We start from the raw sequence: 18058 nt of genomic DNA on the forward strand, positions 1-18058 counted from the left end.
CGTCCAAAATCATTCGACGAAATTTGATCGTGATCCGAAGCAGCAAAATGTCCTCATGATTTTTGAGCCCTTCATTTTCGCGCCCTCCTCTGATGTGATCACGGAGGGGTGCTGCATTGACACATGCGTGAGTCCTACGACGAAAGGTCCCTCTGAGACTCTCAACTTGGTAACACCCTCTGTGACACATGTCCACTTTTATTGAGAATTTTTAAAAAAATGTGCTTGTTCAGAGACTATCTTTGAAGTATACCTGAAAGCGTGCAGGCAAGCAGCTGACATCGGAGGTGTGTCACATGGTTGCCTGCCTGCAGAGTTTAAGGATTACTTCGAAGGTTGTCTATGTAAAGGCATTTCTTTTTTTAAAAAATTCTCGATAAATGGGGGTAGGTGCCGCAGAGGGTGCTGCAAAACTAGTAGTATTTACACATGACTCAATGCCTCATCCTCCATGATCACGCTAATGGAGGGCGTAAACAGGAGGGCTCAAAAAGTATAAGCTCCTTTTGCTGCTTCGCATCACTTTGAAATTTCGTCAAATGGTTTTCAGCGGCCCCTAGTGGTTCCACCCTGTATATCTCAGCAAATGTTTCAGTCACGCTGTTCTCCAAGGAGCTCCCTTCACGTTCAATGGGTATTCAGCTCCACAATGTCCTTAGACAGGGGTTTAAACATCCGAGGTTGTCTGCAGCGTCAAAGGTTTCTACCCCTAAATGTGTGGGAAGCAACGCTCCGGGGAAACAGCTGGTTTCATTGATGCCCTTTACGCTGCCTCCTGACGTCTTTCCCTCGGTCACACATAAGAAAATTGCTTGACTTCAGCACTGGGTGTCGCCGTTCAGACCACTATCGCAGAGGAGTCAAAAGGAGGGGTGGCATGTGGGTGAGAGGGACTGTGACGACCTTCTCGTCGAATGACACGTCCACGGAGGGGCTGGGCAGAAATTTGGAACCAACGTGGCCTTACATGTCTCATGGACTTCTGAGTTATGGTATTTTTTTCACATTTGTCGACATCTTGCTGTCTGAATCATATCCGAGTCCAACGTGGATCGCGACGCTTTTGCACTATTACAGAGGAAGGTTGTAGGCACCTTCGAATCCACTTTCAAACTTATACGTCACAATGGGTGTCAATTACAGGGTATCGAAAACGTAATTCTTTAATTGTGTTGCTCAATGTAGAAACCAAACTGGCACTGATTTTTATATACAGGCTGATAATTTTCAACATTCAGCTCAATTTGCCGGAGTACTTTGTATGTAGATGCCTAGGGTCCATATCATCTTGGAGCCTGAAAGTCTGTCAGCTGACTTAGCCTACGTTCATGTTATATTTCACCAGAAAGGTCACAGTGAGACACAGATCAATGTTGCACTACCGTTCAACTGTGAATTGGGCAACTGATGAGAATAATGAGGTGGCACGTGAGTCTCGAGCATTTTTTGCCACAGGCAGAACATTTCCGACAGTATTGGTCATATTCTAAAGAAAAAACGTTTGAAGTATATTTTTCTACCACTGTCTAAGATGAGGGCCATTTTCGTGTCTGTCAAGAGCGATCTTGGTTTGGGTGAGGGAGGTGACTGTCAAATACCCTCCAATTGTGGAATGTCGTAAATGAGTTAGACCATCAGGACCGAGAAGAACCACTGCATAGAGGATAAGCGTTGTATCTTCTGCAGTGAACGGTCAGCCAAAGGCGGCAGTCTGTGAAGAGCTCGACCCAGTCTATGAGGTCTACGTTGACTTTCTGCTCAGTCCCAAATCGAGAAAGTATCATGGAATATGTTTACGGCTGGGTCACACATTAATTAAGAGACTGATGCAGGTGGATAGGGGTTAAGACTCGAACTGAAGAACAAGTTAAACATTTACGATTAAATATACTCTGATGATGGATAGATAGATAGACACTTTTAAGGACTCTAAAGAACAGGGAAGTATACCGGAAGTAACAAAGGAAATTCTAACGGTTGTAAGGCTCAGCCTCCGTGGAATGATATGGGAAACCATGAGTGATGTCAACAGGGAGACTGATTGTTACCCATTTTGTTCAACACAGCGGAGTAGGTGTTCAGGCAGTGAAGAGCAATAAAAGAGAAAATAGGAATACCAAAGACGCACGTGGTAAACAAAAAAAGCAATAGGGTCCAAGTGCACTGACTAGTCTTTGCAGACGATGTGGCGATCGTGAGTCGCAAGAAAACGCAAAGACACAATCCGACGACCTAAGCATGATACCCACAGGCACTGAGGGTCGCCTGCAACAAGACAAAGACATTTAATATCGCAGGGGATGGTAACGTACGTAACGTGGAAAAACTTAGGTAACTGCGAGAATATGTAACAGAAAGAAACATAAGTAAAGAGGGACAAATAGGGCGGATGTAGAAGACTAGGCTAGACTTCTGTATGACGAAAGACTTGTACAATAAAAAGAGTGTATGTACAGACCTAAAGATTACAGACCACAAGGCAATGGAAACGAATCCGATATATATGCAGCTGAGGTGATAACATTGGGAAGAAATTATGCAGAATATCTAGAGAAAGTAGAGACGAAAACTCTAAGTAAAATACTACGAGAGAAATGTAATGGACTGTGTCACGAGAAATCAGACTGAAAAGGACAGTGTTTGCTGCACCTGTGATCAGGACGAACATGGATAGAATGACGATAAGAGTATGGAAAACAACAGGTGTGTCAAGACGAAAGACACGGACCAAGAGGGTTGTTGGCCAATGGAATGATTGGACAGAAATGGAGATCTGGATGGAAGGGGAGGAAAATTGGAGAAGCAAGTACACACTGACCAATACGCCAGCGTTCGACGACAGAGAAGTATACAGGAAGAGGAGAGAGTCAACAGTGGAGTAGACAAGAAAAGAGGATACCGAAGATTTAGGAAGAACGGCAAGGGAGAGGACAATGATGATGGGGTCCAGAGAGGAGAACAAAGTACAATCCGTGAAGGGGCTACCTGTGATCCTAAAGAGGCTGTGACTCAAGAAGAAGAATAATGATAATAATAAGAAGAAGATAATACAAATCCACAAACATGAGCCGCGATTAGCATTCAGTGATTTTTTCGTAATACACAGAAACACAAGGTTCATTTATTGAAGTTTTAATCACTGATTAAACGATTGTGGTATTTCTCATCACATGAGGCTGTTAGCGTTTGCTAAGGTGCAAAGTGATCGCACATACTTGATGAAAACAGAGACATCTGCACGCGAGTGGGGTAATTACTCTCAAGGTAATCAGCAGGCAAACTGTAACTATTTCAAAAAATGGTTCAAATGGCTCTGAGCACTATGGGACTTAACATTAAGGTCATCAGTCCCCTAGAACTATTTAAACGTAACTAATCTAAGGACATCACACACATCGATGCCCGAGGCAGGATTCGAACCTGCGACCATAGCAGCAGCGCGGTTCCGGACTGAAGCGCCTAGAACCGCTGGGCCACCGCGGCCGGCTGTAACTAGTTGCAAGGCAGCAAGTGGCACGAGCAAAGTGCGTCCTGCAAGCAAACCAGTATGTGCTGGAGCACTGTGCTCCGGAATTTTTTGCCATCGGAGACACAGCTCGCAAGTGAACGTCAGATCCGCAAAAAATAGGGCCGATGGCAACTAGCACGGGGGAGCTGTGACAATGGGAACAGACCGAGTGTTATACCGACAGAAGTTTCGGATTTTGTCACAGTTTATCACTCTGTTCCTTGTCTTCCACGAGGAAGGAGATTCCGTCTGAAATTTTGCAAAATTTCAATAAATTTAATTCCAGGTTTCAGTCCTTGAGTAGTTTATGAATCTGTTTACTACATTCCCCTTGCCACTGGGATCTTTACTAACGGGTTCACTTCGAAATGAAATTTAAAGAAGTTTGAAAAAAAATAATAACAGTACTAATACGAAATCAGTCGTGGGTAGGTAATTAGATTGATGATTTATGAATTATTAATTGTTTGTTAGAGATGTGGTGGCGGCGCTCATTTACGCGGCCTCGAACGTGGCGACCTTGAGAGGATCTCTGTGTTGCAGATAAGCTTACAACAGCCAGGCAAATCTGCTATTCTAGAACAATGCCTTGATATTTACTGATCATCCAATGGAGTACAACAACGTATATATTCCGATGATTACTTACAGTTATTGGGATAGTGCTATTGAGGAGGCTGTTCAGAGTGAACTAGCAAGTGGCCTCATAGACTGCCTAACAAAACAAGTGAAGCAACAGAAAAGAAGATCGAGTATCAATGTAACACGTACACATACATACAGGGTGTTTCAAAAATGACCGGTATATTTGAAACGGCAATAAAAACTAAACGAGCAGCGATAGAAATACACCGTTTGTTGCAATATGCTTGGGACAACAGCACATTTTCAGGCGGACAAACTTTCGAAATTACAGTAGTCACAATTTTCAACAACAGATGGCGCTGCAAGTGATGTGAAAGATATAGAAGACAACGCAGTCTGTGGGTGCGCCATTCTGTACGTCGTATTTCTGCTGTAAGCGTGTGCTGTTCACAACGTGCAAATGTGCTGTAGACAACATGGTTTATTCCTTAGAACAGAGGATTTTTCTGGTGTTGGAATTCCACCGCCTAGAACACAGTGTTGTTGCAACAAGACGAAGTTTTCAACGGAGGTTTAATGTAACCAAAGGACCGAAAAACGATACAATAAAGGATCTGTTTGAAAAATTTCAACGGACTGGGAACCTGACGGATGAACATGCTGGAAAGGTAGGGCGACCGTGTACGGCAACCACAGAGGGCAACGCGCAGCTAGTGCAGCAGGTGATCCAACAGCAGCCTCAGGTTTCCGTTCGCCGTGTTGCAGCTGCGGTCCAAATGACGCCAACGTCCATGTATCGTCTCATGCGCCAGAGTTTACACCTCTATCCATACAAAATTCAAACGTGGCAACCCCTCAGCGCCGCTACCATTGCTGCACGAGAGACATTCGCTAACGATATAGTGCACAGGATTGATTACGGCGATATGCATGTGGGCAGCATTTGGTTTACTGACGAAGCTTATTTTTACCTGGATGGCTTCGTCAATAAACAGAACTGGCGCATATGGGGAACCGAAAAGCCCCATGTTGCATCGTCCCTGCATCCTCAAAAAGTACTGGTCTGGGCCGCCATTTCTTCCAAAGGAATCATTGGCCCATTTTTCAGATTCGAAACGATTACTGCATCACGCTATCTGGACATTCTTCGTGAATTTGTGGCGTTACAAACTGCCTTAGACGACACTGCGAACACCTCATGGTTTATGCAAGATGGCGCCCGGCCACATCGCATGGCCGACGTCTTTAATTTCCGGAATGAATATTTCGATGATCGTGTGATTGCTTTGGGCTATCCGAAACAAACAGGAGGCGGCGTGGATTGGCCTCCCTATTCGCCAGACATGAACCCCTGTGACTTCTTTCTGTGGGGACACTTGAAAGACCAGGTGTACCGCCAGAATCCAGAAACAATTGAACAGCTGAAGCAGTACATCTCATCTGCATGTGAAGCCATTCCGCCAGACACGTTGTCAAAGGTTTCGGGTAATTTCATTCAGAGACTACGCCATATTATTGCTACGCATGGTAGATATGTGGAAAATATCGTACTATAGAGTTTCCCAGACCGCAGCGCCATCTGTTGTTGAAAATTGTAACTACTGTAATTTCGAAAGTTTGTCTGCCTGAAAATGTACTGTTGTCCCAAGCATATTGCAACAATCGGTGTATTTCTATAGCTGCTCGTTTAGTTTTTATTGCCGTTTCAAATATACCGGTCATTTTTGAAACACCCTGTACCATCGACGGGTATCCAAAAGATTCGAAATGCAATTATCTATGACAGGTAGGAAAGGCCACCAGAGTGAGTTAACGACTTTTGTGTTCAGCGCTGTTACAAGGACTTGTGAAGCATGCAAGGGGCGTTAGCAGCGTCAGAAGTTGAGTGATTACTGTGAGGGACACGGAGATGCCGTTTTCTCGTGACAGACAGCGTTATCGTCATCTGACTGAAATTTGAAATGGTCTCATTGTGGGTTTCCACTTGGGCAGTTGATCGAATCTTATAATTTCCAGATTTGTGAGATATTTAAAAAAAATAATGAGCCGATGTTGAATTTCTTGGAGACTTGACGGCAAGTTTACTCGTAGTCATGGTTCCAGACGACCACATCTGTCCACTAGAAGGAAGGAAGAACAAATACTGGCCTATGCGCAATATTCTGTGTCATTGCGCACCATTGGTTGGAGATAACCAGCAGTCAACATAGAGACACCATTCCATGTGTACGCCAGAACACAAACGGCCGCGTTTGGGGAGATATCATGCCGGAAAGCAAGGACTGTGCCCCGCATCCCATCTAAGTGAGTACGGTGGTAACCTGGGTAGAAACCGCATTTTTTTCAATATTCCTGGCGTCGTGATGTGGAAACCCACCAGGTGTGACTTCGGTTCACGGCTGAGAATGATTGATGGGACTGTGACGACAGGAAGGTACTTCATGAACTTCCTGCATCCTGGAGTGCTACATCTCATGGGACAGCATAGTGATGTCATTTTTCAGGAGTACAATGGCATGTGTCTCTATCGACTGACCATAACAAGGGAGGATCGGCTTATTGTGCACCAAGAACATAGTCCATCACATATATGTCTCCATTTAAGACCAGGCAATTACTCTCTGCAACATTCTGTCTCATCCCGCACCATTGGTTGGTGACTGACAGCAGCTGGACAGGCGAATTACCGTCCCATGCATAGGTTGCCGCTGACTCCACAACACGAACGGTTGTGTTTCCTGAAAGCTCAACGGTAGGTCAAGGTCATCCTGATTCTTGTCGTGTTACCTCTAATGTTACAGAATCATGATCCCATTCTTCGACAGGACATCGCTCCTCCGCAAGTGGGACAGCGTCTGCGTTATGATGAGGTACTTGCATGGTGCGCAGTATCCCCAGATATGTCCCTGATAGAAAATGTGTGGGACCACCTCGAACATCAAATCCGTCCCAGTATGAAGCATATCAAGGACCAGTTGCAAAGTTACACAGCAGCTTGCCTCTGCCGCCGTTGAATAAGCAGCTGCCAGCAGCAAGTCGTATACTCCTAGCTCACTTATTTGTTACATAGTTTCGTGTAGGAGGTGTAATTTCGAGTTTTAGTTACTGTAATCGTAAATTAAGGCAGATTGTAGCGCAGTCGTTAGGCATTTGTACAAGTTAATTCATAAATTCTTTGCGTGTTTCCCTTGCGTTATCTAGGCACGGACTCGTGTTTGAGTAACTGTTGTTCAACATCGATTAGAATGGACAGGGACTGTGATTGCTGTGTTCGGATGAGGACTGAGTTGGCGTCCCTTCGTTCACAGCTGCAGGCGGTGCTGACTTCGACTGCGCAGCTTGAAACTGTTGCCAATGGGGACCACTATGGGGAGCCGGACTTGGGTATCACGGGGATGTCAACCTCGTCCCATCTGTCGCCAGATCGGTCTGGCGCTGTGGTTGCCCTGGTTGCTGCCCGCAGTGGGGCTGAGACCTCGCCTGTGGTTGATTGGGAGGTCGTTCCAAGGCGTGGCAGGCAGCGAAAGACGTCCCCGGAGGCTCAGAAAGCCTCCCCGGTGCGTCTGACAAACAGGTTTCAGGTACTGCCTCCAGCTGAGCCAGATGCAGCTGCCTGCCCTGTTTCAGAGGATGATTCTCGGTCTTCAAGGGCTGGGCAATCGCAGAGGGTGGGCTTATTGGTAGTTGGGAGCTCCAATGTTAGACGCATAATGGGGCCCCTTAGGGATATGGAGGCTAAGGAGGGGAAGAAATCCAGTGTGCACTCCGTGTGCATTCTGGGTGGAGTCATTCCTGATGTGGAAAGGGTCCTTCCGGATGCCATGAAGAGCACAGGGTGCAGCCAGCTGCAGGTGGTGGCACATGTCGGCACTAATGACGTGTGTCGCTTTGGATCTGAGGAAATTCTCTCTGGATTCCATCGGTTATCTGATTTGGTGAAGGCTGCCGGTCTTGCTTACGAGATGAAGGCAGAGCTCACCATCTGCAGCATCGTTGACAGAACCGACTGCGGACCTTTGGTGCAGAGCCGGGTGGAGGGTCTGAATCAGAGGCTCAGAAGGTTTGGCGACCGTGTTGGCTGCAGATTCCTTGACTTGCGCCATGGGGTGGTGTGGTTTCGGGTTCCGCTGAATAGGTCAGGAGTTCACTAAACTCAGCTGGCGGCTACATGGGTAGCGGAGGCTGTGTGGCGTGGACTGGGCAGTTTTTTACGTTAGAAGACCTCGGGAAAGTACGGGGTGGGCTGCAATCTCAAAGGGTGCATGGCAAATACAGGACGTGCTTGGATCAAGGAACAGTCGGAATTGTAGTTGTAAATTGTTGTAGTTGTGCTGGGAAAGTCCCTGAGCTTCAAGCGCTAATAGAAAGCACAGAAGCTGAAATCGTTATAGGTTCAGAAAGCTGGCTAAAGCCTGAAATGAGTTCTGCAGAAATTTTTACAAAGTCTCAGACGGTGTTCAGGAAAGATAGATTAGGCAGAATTGGTGGTGCAGTGTTTGTGTCTGTGTCAGTAGCGGTTTATCTTGTAGTGAAGTCGAAGTAGATACTCCATGCGAGTTGGTATGGGTGGAGGTTATACTTAACAGCCGAACTAAGTTAATAATTGGCTCCTTCTACCGACCCCCAGACTCCGATGATATAGTTGCTGAACAACTCAAAGAAAATTTGAGTCTCGTAACAAATAAATACCCCACTCATACGGTTATAGTTGGTGGGGACTTCAACCTTCCCTCGATATGTTGGCAAAAATACTTGCTCAAAACCGGTGGTAGGCAGAAAACATCTTCCGAGATTGTCCTAAATGCTTTCTCCGAAAATTATTTCGAGCAGTTAGTTCACGAACCCATGCGAATCGTAAATGGTTGCGAAAACACGCTTGACCTCTTAGCCACAAACAATCCAGAGCTAATAGAGAGCATCATGACTGATACAGGGATTAGTGATCATAAGGTCGTTGTAGCTAGGATCAATATCGTTTCTTCCAAATCCATCAGAAACAAACGCAAAATAATTTTATTTAAAAAAGCGGATAAAGTGTCTCTAGAAGCCTTCCTAAGAGACAATCTCCATTCGTTCCGAACTGACTATGCAAAGATACACTAGCAACAGCAACTGAGAGATTCATACCTCATAAATTGGTAAGAGATGGAACTGATCCCCCATGGTACACAAAACAGGTCCCAACGCTGTTGCAGAGGCAACGGAAAAAGCATGCGAAGTTCAGAAGAACGCGAAATCCCGAAGATTGGCTAAAATTTACAGACGCGCGAAATTTGGCACGGACTTCAATGCGAGATGCCTTTAATAGGTTCCACAACGAAACATTGTCTCGAAATTTGGTAGAAAATCCGAAGAAAGTCTGGTCGTATGTAAAGTACACAAGCGGCAATACGCAGTCAATACCTTCGCTGCGCAGTGCCGATGGTACTGTTACCGATGACTGTGCCGCTAAAGAGGAGTTATTGAACGCAGTTTTCCGAAATTTCTTCACCAGGGAAGACAAATGGAATATTCCAGAATATGAAACACGAACAGCTGCTAGCATGAGTTTCTTAGAAGTAGATACCTTAGGGGTTGCGAAGCAACTCAAATCGCTTGATACGGGCAAGTCTTCAGGTCCAGATTGTATACCGATTAGGTTCCTTTCAGATTACGCTGATACAATAGATCCCTACTTAGCAATCATATACAACCGCTCGCTCACCGATAGATCTGTACCTGCAGATTGGAAAATTGCGCAGGTCGCACCAGTGTTTAAGAAGGGTAGCAGGAGTAATCCATCGAACTACAGACCTATATCATTGACGTCGGTTCGCAGTAGGGTTTTGGAGCATATACTGCATTCAAACATTATGAATCACCTCGATCGGAACGATCTATTGATATGTAATCAGCATGGTTTCAGAAAACATCGTTCTTGTGCAACGCAGCTAGCTCTTTATTCGCACGAAGTAATGGCCGCTATCGACAGGGGATCTCAAGTTGATTCCGTATTTCTAGATTTCCTGGAAAGCTTTTGACACCATTCCTCACAAGCGACTTCTAATCAAGCTGCGGGCCTATGGGGTATCGTCGCAGTTGTGCGACTGGATTCGTGATTTCCTGTCAGGAAGGTCGCAGTTCGTAGTAATAGACGGCAAATCATCGAGTAAAACTGAAGTGATATCAGGTGTTCCCCAGGGAAGCGTCCTGCGACCTCTGCTGTTCCTGATCTATATAAATGACCTGGGTGACAATCTGAGCAGTTCTCTTAGGTTGTTCGCAGATGATGCTGTAATTTACCGTCTAGTAAGGTCATCCGAAGACCAGTATCAGTTGCAAAGCGATTTAGAAAAGATTGCTGTATGGTGTGGCAGATGGCAGTTGACGCTAAATAACGAAAAGTGTGAGGTGATCCACGTGAGTTCCAAAAGAAATCCATTGGAATTCGATTACTCGATAAATAGTACAATTCTCAAGGCTGTCAATTCAACTAAGTACTTGGGTGTAAAAATTACGAACAACTTCAGTTGGAAAGACCACATAGATAATATTGTGGGGAAGATGAGCCAAAGGTGGCGTTTCATTGGCATGACACTTAGTAGATGCAACAAGTCCTCTAAAGAGACAGCTTACACTACACTCGTTCGTCCTCTGTTAGAATATTGCTGCGCGGTGTGCGATCCTTACCAGGTGGGATTGACGGAGGACATCGAAAGGGTGCAAAAAAAGGGCAGCTCGTTTTGAATTATCACGTAATAGGGGAGAGAGTGTGGCAGATATGGTACGCGAGTTGGGATGGAAGTCATTAAAGCAAAGACGTTTTTCGTCGCGGCGAGATCTATTTACGAAATTTCAGTCACCAACTTTCTCTTCCGAATGCAAAAATATTTTGTTGAGGCCAACCTACATAGGTAGGAATGATCATCAAAATAAAATAAGAGAAATCAGAGCTCTAACAGAATGGTTTAGGTGTTCGTTTTTCCCGCGCGCTGTTCGGGAGTGGAATGGTAGGGAGATAGAATGATTGTGGTTCGATGAACCCTCTGCCAAGCACTTAAATGTGAATTGCAGAGTAAACATGTAGATGTAGACATTTTGACGCTGTTCCCAATCGAATCAGCGCTTGCATCCAAGCCAGTGGGGGCGGGCGCAACGTCATCGTGGTAAGTGGGCTGATTCCGTTAAGTTCTTTCTAAACTTCAATCGATTTTGTAACCACTGCATTAACATCAAATATTCTCTTAACATGTTATACTTTATTTCCGCTCCTCCTTCCCTTCTGGGTGTTTCAGCGTTTCTGTCAGACACTGTAGAGGATTTTTCCTAAATTTTTCTTGGAATTATGTTCTTTTCCTGGTTAAACAACACAGAGACAGAGATACAACTACACATGTGATCAAAAGTATCCAGTCACATACTCATATTAGGTGCATTGTGATGCCACCTACTGCCAGGTACTCCCTATCACCGATCTCAGTAGTCATCGTAAGAGAGCTGAATGGGGCGATCTGCGGAACTCACAGGCTTCGAACGTGGTCAGGTGATTAAGTGTCACTTGTGTCATACGTCTGTACGCGAGATTTCCACACTCCTAAGCATCCCTAGGTCCATTGTTTCCGGTGTGATAGTGAAGTGGAAACGTGAAAGGACATGTACAGTGCAAAAGCGTACAGGCCGACCTCGTCTGTTGACTGATAGAGACCGCCGACAGTTGACTATCCAGACCATCACACAGGAATTCCAAACTGCATCAAGATCCACTGCAAGTACTATGACAGTTAGGCGGGAGTTGAGAAAACTTGGATTTCATTGTGAAGCAGCTGCTCAGAAGAGACACATCACGCTGGCAAATGCCAAACGACGCCTCGCTTGATGTAAGGAGCGTAAACATTGAACAATTGAACAGTGTAAAAATGTTGTGTGGAGTGTCGAATCACAGTAAACAATTGTAAGACATCGTGGTCTCCTGACCTTCATTGGTTACATATTCCGCAGTCACAATCATATTCCGCACATCAAGACGCTTCATTCGAACCCAAACTCGATAAGATAAAGTCAATGTTGTATGAATTCAAGTAAACGATATGCAAATAACTAGTAAATCGCAAATGCGCTCCGAGATTGAAATACTAGAGGCTGGCGTACACACACACACACACACACACACACACACACAGGGTCGCAGGGGCTTTTAGTTCGGGAGACGCAAACTGCACGCCGGGGGGCTGGTCCCATCAGAGGACGACTCAACCTATCTATGTCGGCCGGTGACCGCCCACAGAGCAGACAGCATTTGCCCGAGTGAAAGGAAGAATGACCCCATGTTCGGCTTAAAAGCAAATTCCGCTACGCTGTGTGGGAGTGCCCAGCCTATGCATTCTTTACAAATATATCACGCAGTTTCAGAGGTTTTCACAGGGAGACAGCAAACGCCAAACGCCAATGCTACATATTTCTGGATTGGTCGCCTTAAACGAAACGTCATTCTCCTGTTTTACAAGAGCAATGCTGATTGGCAGACGATATTTCTGATGCCTTGAGCTGAAGGAGTAATGGAAGAGACCGAAAGATATACCCCTTCACATCTGGCATGGAGAGGGGCCGTTCCGTTGTCGCTCTTGGAGCGTGCGCACTCTTACGTGTACTCAAAGAGCGAGGAACAAGTCTCTCCTCAGTACTTCACTGGGAGAGCACCTCTGTCGAGAACAAATCATAGTGTGACTCTATATTGAGTCCTTGCGATTAAGCATTGTTCACTGTGTTGGTCGCCACACTTGTTGTGCGGTGTGAACGGAGAGAGTTATAGTTAAACGCCTGCGAGCGAATTTTTGAGTGGCATCGCAGTGGACTGATATCTGACCGGTGTACCACGCCTATAGTTAGACTAGGAGCGAATAGGAGTCCTTGACTTCATCAAGGCATAGGGAGAGTTTGATTGGCGAAGGTCAATCCAGATAGAACGAGAGTTATCTTATTTGTCAGCAGTGAGCGGCGCAGACAGCAGTCATCGCAGCTTACGGTATTGTGTGCTATAGCTCTTGCGAGCCCCATATTTCCTCCACAACAGTACACTTCACTGCATTTCACATGCGACAGCGTTGACCATACCTAGCAACATTCTAATGGATAATTATTCAAGTTGAGTAGCCGCGGCTCTCAGCCATTATGCCAAGTCAATAACAATCGTAAACTTTGTATAGAAATTTCATTAGCGAATCCTATCCTTGAGAGGTAACTTCACATTCCGAAAAGAACCCGGAAATAACTTGTTCAGTTCATAACTATAGGTGCCATTGTGATTTCTCAGAATTTTAGCAAAATAAATAATAATTTTCGTTAGTTTCATGTTTTTCTTACACTAACTAGCACTACTCCAGTACCCAAGTATCCCACTAGTTACGTAAGAAATTTTGTGAATTTTTGTGTCATTTCCTTACAACAGACGACTCCAGAAGATATTTATTGCTGAAGGTTTTTCAGGCATTTCTCTTTAGAACGTTAGGAGCGTCTGTCTGACTTCTGTAGTAGTGTCGGGGTGGAAATTGCATCTTGCAGGAGCCACAGGGTAAAGGGCACATCTCAGATTAATCCGTTGCGGAGAATGACAGAATAGCAACTCCCACGCTCACACAATGTGGCGACCTGATGGCAGGGTGCGGGTATGGTGAATGCCTGGTGAACATCATCTGCCAGTGTGTGCAAACAATAAAATTCGGAGGCGCTGGTGTTATGGTGTGGTCGTGTTTTTGATGGAAGGGGCTTGCACCCCTTGTTGTTTTGCCCGGCACTAACACAGACAGGCCTACACTGATGTTTTAAGCATCTTCTTGCTTCCCACTGTTGACGAGCAATTCGGGGATGGCGATTTCATCTCACCGACTGATATCGATATCTCTTCTCAGTGCAGCAATCCGTGAAGAATGGGCTGCCATTCCCCAAGAAACCTTCCAGCACCTGACTGAATGTATGCCTGTGAGAGTGGAAACTGTCATCAAGGCTAAGGGTGGCCCCACAAAAATTTGGAAATTTGTGGTAAGGTATTATGGGATCAAACTACAGTACTTTTTATCATATAGTGTACTTTCTCACCTGTACTTGGTTTAATGTCTCACTGTCCGTAATGTCTAATGTTGGTAATGTTTGGTTCTGTAGTGGTGCTAGTCGTTCAAGGCATGTGTTTATGTGTTTTCTTTCGCCGTGTTTTGGTTTCTGTCAGGCGCAGTCCTGGTAACTGAGTGCTTAAACTGCCATGCACAGCCATCTCCCGTTGTGACTGTGCCTTGAACGTGACGGAGTGTGCCCCAGTCGAAATATCGGTGGCAGTCGAAGATGCTACTCACATCATTTCTGTAAGTTATTTCTACAACACAAAAAACTTTATTTTGATTCCAACAGAGTACACAAATAGAAAAAATTTTCTGTGTGATAAGATTGCATCACACAGACTGTCATTAGATCAAACAGCACTACAGTATTTCTTTCTTTTTTTTAACTTTTTAAAGCTATGCGTGTGTGCAATGCATCAGAATGGGCATACTTGAATCGGATTCCGAGAATTTACCATAACCTACTTGTAGTGGAGTAATAAAATCAGGTGGACGACAGTATTCAGCTTATGATCCAGTTGCTGTATGGAATGCTGGATAACTACTTACCAGATACACTTGTTTTCGTGCTCTTGCCTATGAACTCTGATAATCTTGCCTGCTCTATCCAACAAGTTAACGGACGCCAGTGAGAGAGAGGAGATGTAGCTGCTTTCAGCGTGGCAAGCTTTCCACAGGAACGGCACTGCAAGAAGCCACCATGCCACACTGCATAGTATGGTCGAATGGCTTTATAACGTTGCCTGGTACTTACCCAGTCCTTTAAAGCGAGCCATATTTAAGGTGCCCTCTTAGTTGTACCCTTACAGTAGATCTCATATCTGAAATTGCTGATATGTACAAACGTTACACGTTGCGTCTATTATTCCTTGAGCCACTGTCCGTCAGTGACAGTAATTTCCCTCCAGAATGAGATTTTCACTCTGCAGCGGAGTGTGCACTGATATGAAACTTCCTGGCAGATTTAAACTGTGTGCCGGTCCCGAGTTCGAGTCTCGGTCCGGCACACAGTTTTAATCTGCCAGGAAGTTTCAGTAATTTCCTTGTTCTACACCGGCCGATAGTTGGAACAGTAAAGTAAGCTATATTATTACGTACTCCACGTACCATTCGATGTGCTCGGCCGATAGTTGGAACAGTAAAGTAAGCTATATTATTACGTACTCCACGTACCCTTCGATGTGCTGAGCTGAGTGCGCAACATTGTACTGTTCTTGTCACTTACTGCGCGACATCTGTTTCATAGCTATGTAACGTGTTGCCGTTTCAGATCGACTATATGAATTACTTCGGTTGATAAGCGGGTATGCTGCTGTACGAAATGTAAGTTAGTTTTTTAGACTTACTCTGTATTCGTCCTGATAGCAAATCAGTATCAAAGATAAATCACAAAATATACAGAATCATCATAGTTGCGCCTCTAATATTTCATCCGAGACTCTCCGCATGACTTAATCTCGCTCGTGCTATAGACGGAACCGTTTTATGTTGAGCAATTCAGTTCAATAGCACCCGACTCCGAGGTAGGCCACCCTTAGACTCTGCAACGCCCACTACACGTGGAAGCCCCAGCTCCAGGATCGGTACCGTTATAACTTTTAACTACTCTTTGTATTTTCATAGCTGCACAATAGCAGCGGTTTCACGTAATAAAATTATAAACAGCCGACCAGTTGCAACGTATAAAGAAATTCTTTACCTAGATTACTCCAGGGTCGGTTGTGAGCTCTGCAAGATCCATGAGCTATTTTATATTAACGTGACAAACCGTAATTCTAGGGCTACATTTTATTTTTGACACATGGATCTATTCCGACAGTTGTAAAAACAGCGATAGTACATTTGTTCTTACTAATGTAAAATTGTTACCTTCTGAAGAAGACAAATTTATATTTGTCGAAACCTAGGTAAGGAATTTCTTTATGCATTGCAACTGGTCGGCTGTTTATAATTTTATTACTCTTTGTATGTATTCATTAACTCCTGGGAGTAGAACTGTGTCGTCTTTTTATTAACAGCGAGACTTTCGCGTAGTCGTGGTTTCTGAACTGTGAACTGCTTTTAATGTGAGGAGGCTACAGCGACTTGACTAACGTGACCACCGTGTTGTCCTTCTCTTAAAGTTCCTCCAAACGTGCTGCTACTGCTATTGCATTGTCGGTATACCTATTGTCTATAGCAACACCGCAGCATGTGCGAATCGTCCTATGTGCTGCTCAGGTGCGCCGAAGGTGATGTAACTCAGTACAAGAGCCTGTAACAGAAAGTGACGGAAACAGAAACGTGCCCGTTGTGACGGAGGCATCCCGCGTTCTCTGGCCGAGATAAGGGAACGAGGCATCACCGCAATGACAGCATTCCAAAGGTGTGTGTGTGTGTGTGTGTGTGTGTGTGTGTGTGTGTGTGTGTGTGTGCACGTAACGTAGCCAGGTTTCCATTACTGGCCTACCTTACGACTGAGGTTCGCAACAGACTGGCTTTGCCTGTGGGATGCGCTCTAGCTGTTTTTCGCTTTACGCTGGGTACTTGGGTTTCGGTCTACGCGTAGTAAGTGTTCTGACTTGTATGGGCCGGCCGCAGTGGCCGAGCGGTTCTAGGAGCTTCAGTCTGGAACCGCGCGACTGCTACGGTCGCAGGTTCGAATCCTGCCTCGGGCATGGATGAGTGTGATGTCCTTAGGTTAGTTAGGTTGAAGTAGTGCTCAGAGCCATTTTTTGACTTGTATCGAAGTGTTCTGTGCTTGTTGGGCACTGTGCAAAACAACTTGTGATATATCCTCAGCACTAAACGACCAGCTCCGATCAGAGCCGTATCGAGGTGATCTTGCGCCTCCTCGGCAGAACTACCAAAACACCTCTTCTCGCGCTACGGTCGCATGTTCAAATCCTGCCTCGGGCATGGATGTGTGTGATGTCCTTAGGTTAGTTAGGTGTAAGTAGTTCTAAGTTTTAGGGGACTGGTGATCTCAGAAGTCCCACAGTGCTCAGAGACATTTTTGAACCTCTTCTCGCGCTTTCCCCTCAAAACTACATTTCTACTACTGTCTCCACGTAAAGACGATTATACAAGCTCTTAGTAGGTTCATCAAAAAAGAAGCATTACTGAAAAAGTATTAGATATATGAGCGACACTGATATAAAATATTGCACACATCAAATTAAATGTAGCCACACAGTAAATAAACCAAAAGTTGTGTTAACCTTCCAAAAATTAATATTGAACAAAACCTATGCCTCTTTGTTTATAACAGAAACTGCACATTTTTATGAAGATGTATAGTGAAGAATAATTTACATTTATTCCTCTGTAACTACTAATTATAAGTGAAAGAAAAAGGGCTACAATGAGAGCTACCTTTCCTTAACTCCCATTTAACATGAAACTTCCTGCAATAATAATCATCATTAGGTTTTTGCCTGTTCCGAACTCACAAACAGAATCATTCCCGTCTTTTTTGAGATCTCTCAATATCGCTTTTTCCCATTCGGCTTGTAGTTCAGGAATTTCTGAGGAGTTATATGAACCGGCATTCTTATCAGGTATTGTTCCCAATCTTCGCGACATTTTTCACGTTTTTCTTTCATGCTGATAATATTTAAATGGCTCTGAGCACTATGGGACTTAACTTCTGAGGACATCAGTCCCCTAGAACTTAGAACTACCTAAACCTAACTAACCTAAGGACATCACACACATCCATGCCCGAGGCAGGATTCGAACCTGCGACCGTATCGGTCACGCGGTTCCAGACTGTAAAGCCTAGGACCGCTCGGCCACAATGGCCGGCGATAATATTTAATTCTGTTCTAATATCTTCGTTTCTAACCATATCTCTTCTTGTGCAGCCCTTCGTCTTTCGTAGTTACCTCATCTCTAC

The sequence above is a fragment of the Schistocerca piceifrons genome, chromosome 5 (genome assembly GCF_021461385.2).
Source record: "Schistocerca piceifrons isolate TAMUIC-IGC-003096 chromosome 5, iqSchPice1.1, whole genome shotgun sequence".
Lineage (NCBI taxonomy): Eukaryota > Metazoa > Arthropoda > Insecta > Orthoptera > Acrididae > Schistocerca > Schistocerca piceifrons.